Consider the following 12068-nt stretch of genomic DNA (forward strand, 5'->3'; position numbering starts at 1 on the left):
GGGCTGAAGTGGATGCAAACTGAGCATTGGAGCTCTCTCTGGGAGCCACAGTCAGACCAGGGCCTGGGCTCAGGAGCACTTGACTTTTGTCCCCTCCCCATGTTTACTAGGTTCCAGTGCAAGGCTGGTTCTGAAAGTCACCCCAGAGTGACTGCCTGGAGAAGCTCACAATCAGGGTGCTTTGGTATTTATCTTTAATTAATCTGGAAGTGTCCACACCCCTCCCAGCTCCAACCAGCAAGCTCATGAACCAGTGCCTCTAGCGACTCTCTTGGTCCTCTCTGTCCCAGTTACACCTGAGCACTGTTACCCAGACACAGGGACTGGCCACTGCACACATGTCCTGCACGGGAGCTCCCAAGGCCCTGTTGGACACAGGGACTGGCCACTGCACATACGTGCTGCACAGGAGCTCCCAAGGCCCTGTTGGACACAGGGACTGGCCACTGTACATACAACCTGCATGGGAGCTCCCAAAGCCCTGCTGGACACAGGGACTGGCCACTGCACATACGTCCTGTACACGAGTTTCTGACGCCCTGCTGGACACAGGGACTGGCCACTGCACATACGCCCTGCACACGAGTTTCTGATGCCCTGCTGGACACAGGGACTGGCCACTGTACATACGTCCTGCACAGGAGCTCCCAAGGCCCTGCTGGACACAGGGACTGGCCACTGCACATACGTCCTGCACACGAGTTTCTGATGCCCTGCTGGACACAGGGACTGGCCACTGCACATACGCCCTGCACACGAGTTTCTGATGCCCTGCTGGACACAGGGACTGGCCACTGCACATACGTCCTGCACAGGAGCTCCCAAGGCCCTGCTGGACACAGGGACTGGCCAGTGCACACATATCCTGCACAGGAGCTCCTGAGGCCCTGCTGGACACAGTCAGACAGCCAATGGACAAGGACAGAGTGCTCTGTCGGACACAGGGAGGTGTGGGTATGAGGATGTACATGCATTCATGGTGATCCTTCAGCTCTCTGCCTGGGGTCCCACCGCTCTCTGCCTGGGGTCCCCCCAATGGCGATGGCAAGGTGAAGCAAGGAGGGTCGTGCAGCATGATTCCTGTCCCAAGCTGAGCTGGTGTCTGTGGCAGAGGTGCAGAGAGTCCATGACGGATGTCCACACGTTCTTGGCCTTGTGATTCAGGGGCCCAGGGACAGCAGTGACTGCGAGAGAGACACGGCTGCCTTCCACTGACAGGAAAATCAGACTCTCAGAGACTCCCTGAGACGTCACAATGGACTCATGAACCCAGGCTTGCTCATCGCCACTCCAGGAAGCGTGTGCGTGTGGCCTGAACCATGAGCCCTGTGTGCACTCTAGTTTTGTTGTTTCCTAGGCCAAGCACTCAGGGGTTGGTGGAGAGAGTGGGGCTTGCACCATCTGATTTTCACGCTGTGTACCTGCCAAGCTACACCGCATTTCAGCCTTGCCCACGGAACCCTGCCCTGGAAGACTCTTCAGAAAGTCCCAGGAGTATCTAACAAAAACCAACAACTATGTGTGGATTCCAAAACTCTTTTGCATGAAAAGGATCCATTAAATCCATATATTTTCATGCAAGTGGAAATTTTTCTGCTTTTTAGTAACTGGTTCATTTCTTCTGAGGTCAGCACAGGAAATCTCCTGGGTCTTGTTCTAATTACCTTGTCACTGTCTGGATCGTAATTTCCTGAACCCAAAGATCCAGTGGGAGGAACCCTCAGGGGGTGCATTCACTCGAAGTTCATCAGCTAGTGGGAGAGTCAGGGTTTCCTTAAGACAGAGGGCCACCACTGAGGCTCCTGCAGTAGCGGCTTCAAGGGTTCAGAGAACATCGGTAAGTCAGCAGAACTCATGTTTGAGGTTTTGCAACAACAACAATGCCTTCTGCTACGAATCTATTAGAACTCCGAATCCATCTGCATTATCATCCGGAGACAACAGACTTGTAATGCTTTACAGATGAGCTCTTTTCATCGGCAAACCATTTATCACGTTGTAGTCACATTGGTGTTCACTAATCTGCCTTTAAGGCTAAATAACAATCAATAATGCACTGGCATAAAGGTTTACCTTGAAAGGAAATGTGCGCTTGCAGCATCACAAGCCAACACAAGACCAACAGAAGCAAAGATTGTAATTGCAGGACATACAACTTCTGCTCTACCTGCCATGCGAGGCATCTCTCAGATCTCAGTGATAAGCTTCCCAGAGACAACTGTTTATTCTGTCAAGGCAAGAAGAGCCAGGCCCCGGGACCACCTCCAAATCAGAAGGCAAGAAATCCTCACTGACCCCAGCATGACACTGAGACTGTGGTTCAAGGCCGTTTGAGGACGGCAGGCGCTAGCTTGTGAGTCCCTGCCAGATGCGACTGCTTGACGCCTCAGTGGTCAACCAGGGCATTCCTGGCTTGGTGGTCGGCCCAGCCTCTGGCCAGGTTGAGCTGGGCTCTACAATCACAGAAGTGGCTGCAGATGGTGGCCGGGAGCTAACAGGGCCTGTATGGAGGGCCCGCGTCTCATGAGAGACTGGTCAGGAGCACCTGGACCTCTTTGCTTGTGGGAGCACACTTTATCTGGAAAGTCTGGGTTGTGTCACTTAAAGAGAAAGGACCAGAGCTGGCAATACCCTTAGATGTGAGCTGGGGGTTGGAGGGGAGAACATCCAGCTAAACACACTGGATCTCAACCTTCAATTCCAGTGCCTGGACTATGTCCTAGGGCAGTCAACACGTGTGTTGTGTTCACCTGCCACAGACAAATAACCATAAAACCAAAGCATTATCCATGACTGAACAAAGTCTGTTGATAGGTAAGCTGCAACAGCAGGGAGCAAACAAGGTGGGTTTGTTCTTTTGTGCACCACAACAAGTTAAAACCAGGCACTTCATGGCAGCACTACTCTGGAGAAACTTAACGGATCAGAAATCTGATTTGTCTGGGCTGTGGGCGGCAGGTCATTAATATTTATAAGGAATTGTTCAAATGCAGAGTTGCAAAACAGCTCTCAGAAGCCCTGTTTAGCACATTCAACATTCATATGGAGACAGACACAGGCAGGCAGGGAGAGGGGAACGGACAGGAGGCGAGAGAGCCAACACCTGTTGACCTCTGCACTGGAATTCTCAGGACTCGGGTGGAAACAGCCCAGCCGCCCTCTTTTGGGTCCACTCCTCCGGCTGCGTATTCCAAGCCAGCATCACCCTACAGCTGCCAGGACTCCTGCAGGCTCTTGTTGCCCCTTTCCCCCCACTGAGTCATAACCTTCACTTTCAGCCACAGGAAAAAATCCATTTGCATGGGTTTCCAAGTGTCTGCCTCTTCTGTGTAGGTTGTGAGCAGAAAGATCTTGCCTTAACTGTCGGTCTGCAGGTGCCTGACACATGCATGGGGTACATGAGCTTCAGTCGACTGTGAAGAGGAGTGAGAGCCGGCTAGGCTCTCTCCCAGGCTTGCTGGGAGTTGTCAACACCAGCACACGGGACTCAGATTTGTGTGACATGTATATTCTGAATATGGAACTCTGGGGGTTGGGGTATCCATCCTTGGTTGAGAACAAGGCCAGGCAGGGAGAAGAAGACACACTGATGCAAAGCTGCAGACGATGTCTGGGAAGGCCCAGAGGACGTTACTTCAGACACAAGTCCAAAGCCAATCCCATGCAGTCACAGGGCAAAGTGGAGACATCAGGGACTTCCTCCAGGGGTCTTCCATCCGTCTTTTCCCCCCAGCCATTGTCCTGACTGGCTGCTTGTTGATTGTTCTTCTCCATGTCTCCCATGGTATCCTTGATGCTTAATGCTCCAGCTCTGAAGGACAGGGCAGTCCCTGTGTTCTTATAGCTCTGCCCAGCCCGCCCAGTGCTGTGTCGGCCACTCAGAGCCTAAACCGGCAGGATTTATTGCAGGACCTACCCTCACTACAGTTGTCTAGTCTCTGCTGTCTCCACCCAGGAGGCAAGAGTGAGTCAGAAATGTCAGGTGACCCACACCTTTTCAGAGTAGGCTCTGCCATGCGCAATCGCCTCCTTCCCTCTGGCTCTGCCTCGCTGAGGATTCTGAGGGTTGGAGCTGGTGGCCTGTGGCTCTGGACAAGCCATGAGCTCACTGTCATCAGCAGCATGATGCTGTGCTGGTTGCAGCCAACACTCATCTGTGGTCCTGTACTTAGAAGCCATCTGGTTCATCTTTGTAAGCCACAAGAGGCCACACCTACGCATAAGCCACAAAGGCAACTGGCAGTAAGCAGGTACCAACACTGGGCCGGGCTCCATGCCTGGCGGCCCTGAGTTTCTCCTACCTCCTTGGTGGCACTGCCCTGCTCACTCAGCCTGGCAAACAGCCTTGTCCGTGGTCATTGCCTGGACCTGTGTGGAGCCTGCACAGCCAGCAGGCACTTGACCTTCTAGTTCTGCCCCATAGGAGAAAAGCCACATCAGGAGAGGTAATAAGCACCTTTGGTGCGAATCGTCCCCAGGACTGCTTGGTTCCCCCTGACTGACTATGATCCAGTCTTAATGGAATCAGATGGTGATACACACCTACATCCATTCCTGGGCTGTCATTTCACTGGATTAAACTAGAGGTGAAAAGCCTCTAGTTTAGAGAGTGGCTCCCTATGCAGGGATCTGTGGCTGCTGTTCGATATGGGAGCTTTCATGGGTGGAGTCACCAAGCAGCATTATTAAGTACCGCCCAGAGGTGCAACCAGACGCAAGGCAGGTCAGTGTGCACAAAGCCACGCCCATCCCGCTTGGTGCTGTCCCCCAGCTCCTCCCTTCACGTTTTGCAGGTGCCTCCTGCACCTGCTTTTGGCTCCACCAGGGAATCCCTGCACCACTTGCTCTCTGCTGTTTCCTCCAAGTCGCCAACTCAAGTCCACTGCCTCCTCCTTTCGTGGTACCTGCACCTGGGACTGTGGCTGGAGGAACCTTGGAGCCTGTGAGCATCCTTGCCCGAGTGCCTCTCACCCCAATCCTCCTGCACCTTAGCTCCTACCTCCCACCCTTCTTGGGGGCATCTGAGGTCTTCCTACACACCCAAGAGCTCAGGGTGTGCCTGTTCCACACTCTACTCCTCCCACCTCCTGAGCCACAGGAGTCTCCCCAGTGCCCTACACGTCTACATTTCGCTCTCGGTTGGAGTCTTTTTATCATATGCAAAGATGCTAGATTTCCTGCTACTTCAAAACAAACACACCCACACAGCTCTTGGCACCTCCTCCTTAAGCACTACCAGACACATAACCAGCCCCAGAGAGCTGCTCCTTACGCCAGGAGCTCCTCACACTTCCCCGGGAGGCTCAAGGTTGCCCTTCTTGGAGCTTGCTACCAAGTTCCCAGCAGAACCATTGATCACCGGACCCTTCTCTTCCTCACCCTCTGGAGTCCCCTCCAAGTGGCTGGTGCTTCTTGTCACTGAGGTAGCTGGGCAGGGGGTAGATCTCTCTCTCTCCCAGGTTAACTCTCAGTTCTTCTCTTTGGTTCGTATCCTCAGTCCAGAAGCCTTCTTCTGACACCGAGCCATCTGCCCAGCACCACCACTGGAGGCCAATGGACACTGCAGGAACTATTCCCAGCTCCACAGGGCTCCTCCTGGACACACCAGCTGCCCACTGTGCAAACCAATGGATCCTCACCTCCCTCACAGCACAGCCACAGCCTCTAGGTCATTCTTCCAGACATCTTGCATGCTCCCATCTTTGCAAAAAAAAAAAAAAAATTCTTTTTTATTTAAGAGGAAGGAGGAAGACCGTGCCGTCATCCAATGGTTCAGTTCTCAATCCTTGTAAAAGCTCGACCTGGCTAAAGCCAGGAGCTGAGAATGCAAACTGGATCTCCTCATGGAGGTGGTAGGAATCCAAGCAGCAGAGCCTCACCACCTGCTCCCGGAGTCTGCACTAGCAGAAGGGGGAACTCAAAATCAGCCCTCCAATGTGGGATGCAACTGTTCGGTCAACGGTGCATCCTTCCCCGCTTCTCAATCACTTCCCTGCCACTAAGGCCACTGTGGTGGCACAGTGAATTAAGCCTCTGCTCGCATCATCGGCATCCTATGTCACAGCACCAGTGGCAGTTCTGGCTGCTCCACTTCCAATCCAGCTAATGCGCCTGGGAAGGCAGCGCAAGATGGCCCTGCCTCCACATGGGAGACCCAGAGGGAGTTCCTGGCTATTTCACACGTATGCAGAGTAGGCGTGGATGGAAAATCTCTTTGTCTGCCTTTCTCTCTCTGTGTCACTCTGCTTTCAAATAAACAAATCAATCTTTACAAAAACAGACTTCTAAGGCGGCCATGGCCTTGCTCTGGGCCTGTGAGGACCTCCCGGACCAAAAGCAGCACAGTGACAACTCTCCTCTGCTCAGGGCCTCCAGCAGCTGCTCATCCCACACAGGCAGCTCCTCATTCCAGCACGTCTGCCCTCACTGGCCACCAGCCTGCCTCCTCTGCTGTCCTATCCCCCCCTTCCAGGCCAAGAGGACGCCTAACTTCAAGCCCCCTAGGCATCTGTTGTATTCCAGGGCCTTGGCACCACGTCTGCCCCCTACCCATGCAGTCCACAGCTGGGGCCTGCAGTTTTAACTATCCAGTGATGTCATCGTCTCCTCAGGCCCCCTCATGAGCGCCCCAGATCCATTTCCAACATCTCCTTTGGACTCAGAACCACGGAGCATCCTGGGCTTCATCTCGCCTCGTGGGAAGGGGAGGGGTCTGTCTGTGGCGTTCACCGATGCCTGTTAGGCCAGACAAGGAGCAGGAGCAGCAACTACTGCATGAGTGGGCAGATGGGCTTCCAGCTGGGTGACAGCTTGCTCAAGACCCTCATGAGATGTCCTCTTTCCCCCTGACTTGCCTGGTTCTCTTTGCTGCACCATTCATACAGTTCATAATCTGGTTCCTAATACTGCGTCCTCATTTAATTATTGCTATAATGTTGCAGTTAGTAAAGGAAAGGAGATTTTATGAAATGAAATTAAATCAAGACATTGTAGATGCTTGGCTATGGAAATCTCAGCCAGCAGTCTCAGCACACGGAACCCAGGCTTGTGGGCACTTCTCCAGACCAGAGGCACCATCTGGGCAACTCATGGTGCTGCTCCCTCACGCCATCCATGCATGAGTGAGGGCCAGTGAGGGCAAACACTACATCATGTACTGTTCACACTCCAAGTGCAGTGGGTGGACAATGGCATACAGAAAACACCGTGCTTTTGTTTAGTTGACAAGAGATAAAAAGTCTGGGCTATATTCCAGGGAGCAGGTGCCCTTAACACACCTGTGTCCCACATCGGAGTCCCTGGGTTCGATGCTCAGCTCGAGCTCCTGGCTCCTAGCTGCAGACCTGGGGAGGCGTCAGGTGATGGCTCAGGTAGCTGTGGTTCCTCCTGGCCATTTGGGAGACCCCGATGGAGTTCCTGGCTCCTGCCTTTGGTCCTGGCCCAGCTCTGGCTGTCGTGGGCATTTTGGAGTATGAAGCATTAATTTCTCTCTCTCAAATAATAAATACTTTTTAAAAAAATTCAATTGCTTGGGCCCGGCGGCGTGGCCTAGTGGCAAAAGTCCTCGCCTTGAAAGCCCTGGGATCCCATATGGGCGCCGGTTCTAATCCCGGCAGCTCCACTTCCCATCCAGCTCCCTGCTTGTGGCCTGGGAAGGCAGTCGAGGACGGCCCAATGCATTGGGACCCTGCACCCGCGTGGGAGACCCGGAAGAGGTTCCTGGTTCCCGGGTTCGGATCGGCGCGCATCGGCCCGTTGCAGCTCACTTGGGGAGTGAAACATCGGACGGAAGATCTTCCTCTCTGTCTCTCCTCCTCTGTGTATATCTGGCTGTAATAAAATGAATAAATCTTTTAAAAAAAATTCAATTGCTCGGTCTTGGGAGTCCTACATATAGATACCTGCCTCACATGTCTAGAGTTGCCGTCTTTGCCATCTGCTGTTTGATCCTCGACACTCGGTCTGCACATGAAGCTAACGAACAGCCTCTGCCTTTTGGGTTTGCTGACGAGATGAATGAAGGCGTGCATTTCCAGCACTTGGGAGTGCCCCTTCTGAGACAGGTCCATGCTACCATGCCACGCCAGCATCTCTCTGCAAAGCCTATTTGTGTCTGGAGCTGGACCAAGCCACTCACGATGCAAAATGCAGCAAGTAACACTCCTCTGCCCTCACCTCGGTCCACATGGTCCTTCATTTTGGCTCGGGGCTGAACCAGCCACCTTTCCTGAGGAGGCAAACCCCAGTTACAATTGCCAGGGGGCCCTATGCCTTTGGTAGCCAGCTCTGGACATGTCATGGGCAGGGCATGTCACTGAACCTCAAGTCTCCAGGAAGCCCAGTCCCATGAAGTGAACAAACTACGTGTGTGGCTGGACTCCTAGGACAGCATGAAGTCCAATGGCCCTGTTCAAACTGGAGCGCCTACAAAATCAGCTGGAAGGTCTATTACAGGTGCAAGTTTCCGGGCTCACCCCACCCCAGTAACTGATAAAGCAGCTCTGTGGCTAGGCTAGATAATGTGCATTTCTTGTAAAGGTTTATTATTTATTCGAAAGTCAGAGTTAACAGAGAGAAAAAGATAGAATCTTCCATCTGCTGGTTCACTCCTCAGGTGGCTGTACAGCCAGGGCTGGGCCAGGTGAAAGCCAGAAGCCAGGAGCTTCTTCTGGGTCTCCCATGTGAGTGCAGGGGCCAAGGACATGGGACATTTTCTTCTGCTTTCCTGGGTGCTTTAGCACGGAGATGAGCAGCTGGGATTCAATCTGGAGCCCGTATTGCATCTGCTATGCTTGATGCTGTTACAGTGCATTGCTGGGGTCCGTGCAGTGGGTGTAGATGACACGAAGGTTTAAAGAGAACAGCTCCCTTGTTGGCAAGGCTGTGAAGAGCTTCCAGCTCTATGGCAGGGCATGGCAGATTTCTTTCTAACCACCTCGGCGCAGTCTCACCTCCTTTGCATGGACACTCAACCGCCTCGCTAAGAATTCTGTAATCTATTGAGGCATTGTTGTCTGCCCCTGTGAGATGAGTTTTGCAACTACTGTGAGCTTAGGAGTTAATGTTGCTGATAATGTCAGTGAGTGGGCCTTTAACAATTTACACACAGGAGTACAATTAAGCCAATGCCGTTTCTGGACACCTTATTGTGTGCCTACCCATTGCCTCGGAATCTGGCCCAGACATGTAGCATATCATCCTTGATAAGGATCCTAAAAATCAAAGTGACAGGAGTATTAGCTGAAACTGCTATGGTGATAAATACGATTACTGTGACCTTAAAGGCTAGCCTGTCTCTGCAATTTCTTTGGAACGTAGGAAATGTATCTGTTTTAGCCACTTTTATAATTTTTTTTAGCTAGAGGAATTAAAGAATGCTTTTATTAATAGCATGGAGACATGCTTTGAATTATTGTTGGACTGTTTGTGGGATTGTAGAGCCTGTAGTAGGAGGAGGACTTAATATTTGAAACTTTTGTCTTGGACATTTATGTTTTTTTCTCTTTTGATGTATTTCTCCCATTAAGTGATAGGGCAGTTGTAGAAGTAGAAACGTAGTGGGAATGTATTACTAATCAGCAGGTAACTGCATGTGCCTTGGCCTTGGAGTTCTGGCTGTCGCCTAATGGCTACTACTGAACAATGAATAACGGCTTGCTTTGAAGAAGAATGACTATAATAACTTACAGAGTTATCTCTAGGAGCACCTGCTTAACCATGAAGTAAAAAATAAAATAATCAAACATCTGTGCATGCCAGCTGAATCCTGAAGTTAAAAATAGAACAATTATATGTTTGTGCAGAGGCTTGCGATGTCTCTGAGTAAATAAAAAGGACAGCTTCTTGAGCTGGGAGCAGAGGGCACCAAGTGACGGTGTCCGGGCCTCATAGTCTTCTCGAGCTTGGCTGGAGCTGGCCTCCGGCAGTGCGTTTCTCATACATGCCCAGGACATGCTGATGCTGCAGGTACTCAGCCACACCCTACGATGCAACAGTGTGCAGTTCTTAGCACTGAACCAGTACATCAAAAGCATTCAGCAAGCCGCACACAATCCACCCTACATGCAACTGTGATGACCACGGCAATACTTCAGCAACGCCTTTGTGGCAGTCTGCCTCCTCCCAGGAGCCACCAGCCTGAGCATCCACAAGGCTTGGGTGCTCAGGGCTTACAGTACTGTGGTGTTGTCACCTATGGGCGGTTTCTGGCTGTGACAGTTATTGGGATGCCAGTGCATGTACAGGGAAGCTGAGGCACATCAAGGAGGCACCTGCTAAGTAGCCCTGGTTGGAGGAGGAAAGAACCAACCAATCAATCAAATGGCAGGCTTTCCCATCCATGGATGCTCACCACCGTGGTCTGGGCTGCTTTGTTAAGCTGTCCTGGAAGAGTCACGTGACCTGGACAGCTGCTGGCACAAGTTTTTGCACACTTGCCAGGGGGACAAGGAGTAAGGCATGGCCTCATTGTCTGCTGGTAGGCAAACCGAGAGGGGAGCCAGTCCCCTGTGATGTCACAGATTTCCTTGGGACTAAGAAGCTTCAGGAGGCAGTGCTGTGGCCGTCTGGACCCAAAGAACTCTGTCTTGCAGAAGTACTGACAGCAGCCCAGAGAGGACCCCAGGTTCTCTTCCCTCTGGTGTCTGTACTTGGAAGGCCTAGCTGGCCCTACCTCGGACAGCACCGGTGCCGTTCAAGGCAACAATACTTGATTTGGTGCCATTTGCCCTGTCCTTGGCAGTGTGTGTGTGTATGTGTGTGTGTGAGTGTGTAGTTGCACACGCAGGATACACACACACCAGGACACACTGAGATGGTGTTGTCAGGGCCAAGTCTCCCCCTGGGTCCACAGCAAAGTCCCACTCCCCTGGGTCCACAGCAAAGTCCCACTCCCCTGGGTCCACAGCCTTTGATTGTGAAAGGGAGGCTGCCTGGGAGGAGGCTGAGCATGGGAGCTCCTGTTTAGGGTCTGAGGGTGAACTGGGTCACAGACTCTGCCAAGAGGTCTTGCCTCCAGAGATTTATTTACCAAAAGAGCATCTTGGGGCCGGCACTATGGTGTTGCATGGAAAGCTGTCACCTACAAGGCCACTGTAGTGCCGGTTCAAGTCTCGGCTGTTCCACTTCTCTTGCAGTTCCCTGCTAATATGCCTGGGAAAGCAGCAGAGGATGGCCCAAGCACTTGGGGCCCTGTGCCCCCATGTGGGACACCCAGATGGAGCTCCTGGCTCCTGGCTTTGGGCTGCCCAGCCATGGCTGTTGCAGCCATTGTGGGAGTGAACTGGGGATGGAAGATCTCTCTCTTTCTTTCTTCCTCTGTCTTTCTTTAACTTTGCCTTTAAGAGAATAAATAAGTCCTTTTTTAGAAAAGCACCTCCTCTGCCTCCTGATTGCATTGAAGTCATATCTATCCTCAGAGTCCAGTGAAAAGGAAAGTTGAGGACCCTGACCCATGGGACAGCAATGGTGACTTTTGTCCTCTGCAAGGACCACACCCCGTGCTTCTCTGGAAGCCACTTTCCACCTCCACAGCTAAACCAATAATAAAACCCGGCTCTGCCTGTCAGTTATGGAATGCCATGAATCATCCCAGCCCAGGCTCAGAGGCTCCTGCATTGTCAGGGGGTTGAACACCATATCCGCCACGAGGACCTGGGGTTACCCACAGCACTGCAATCTGCTGGATAGAGGTTCTGCCCAGAGACAGCAGACACTGTGTGCCACATGAGGTTGATTGGGGAACTGCTCTCAGCTCCTTTCTGTGAGCGAGTGACTCCTCTCTCAGTAGGATCCTGACTCAATCTTGTGCTCTGTCAACCAAAGTATGGTTGATGTTGATGGTGTAGCCCATGGCAAGTGTGCAAGGGCTTGTGCCAACAGCTGCCCAGGGAGGGGCGGTGACCCATGATGCAGGGTCATGGTGAGAAGAGAGGGCTGGGAGTACAATATATGCTGCCAGTGTAGCTTGTGGAGAAGTCTGAGATGACCACGCTGTGCTGGGCCTGACTCTGCCTTCTGCTGTCCTGATCTCTCGTTCTGTAGCTGCTGCTGCTGCAGGAGCCTGGCTC

At 52.3% G+C, this 12068-nt stretch overlaps 1 protein-coding gene across 3 annotated transcripts in view; it reads right to left on the reverse strand.

Annotated features, from left to right (window-relative positions):
• SYNDIG1 (synapse differentiation inducing 1) overlaps positions 1-12068 on the reverse strand; it is a 133572-nt gene that overhangs the window by 38371 nt on the left and 83133 nt on the right. The window lies entirely within an intron of this gene.

This window comes from Ochotona princeps, chromosome 22 (genome assembly GCF_030435755.1).
Source record: "Ochotona princeps isolate mOchPri1 chromosome 22, mOchPri1.hap1, whole genome shotgun sequence".
Taxonomy (NCBI): Eukaryota; Metazoa; Chordata; class Mammalia; order Lagomorpha; family Ochotonidae; genus Ochotona; species Ochotona princeps.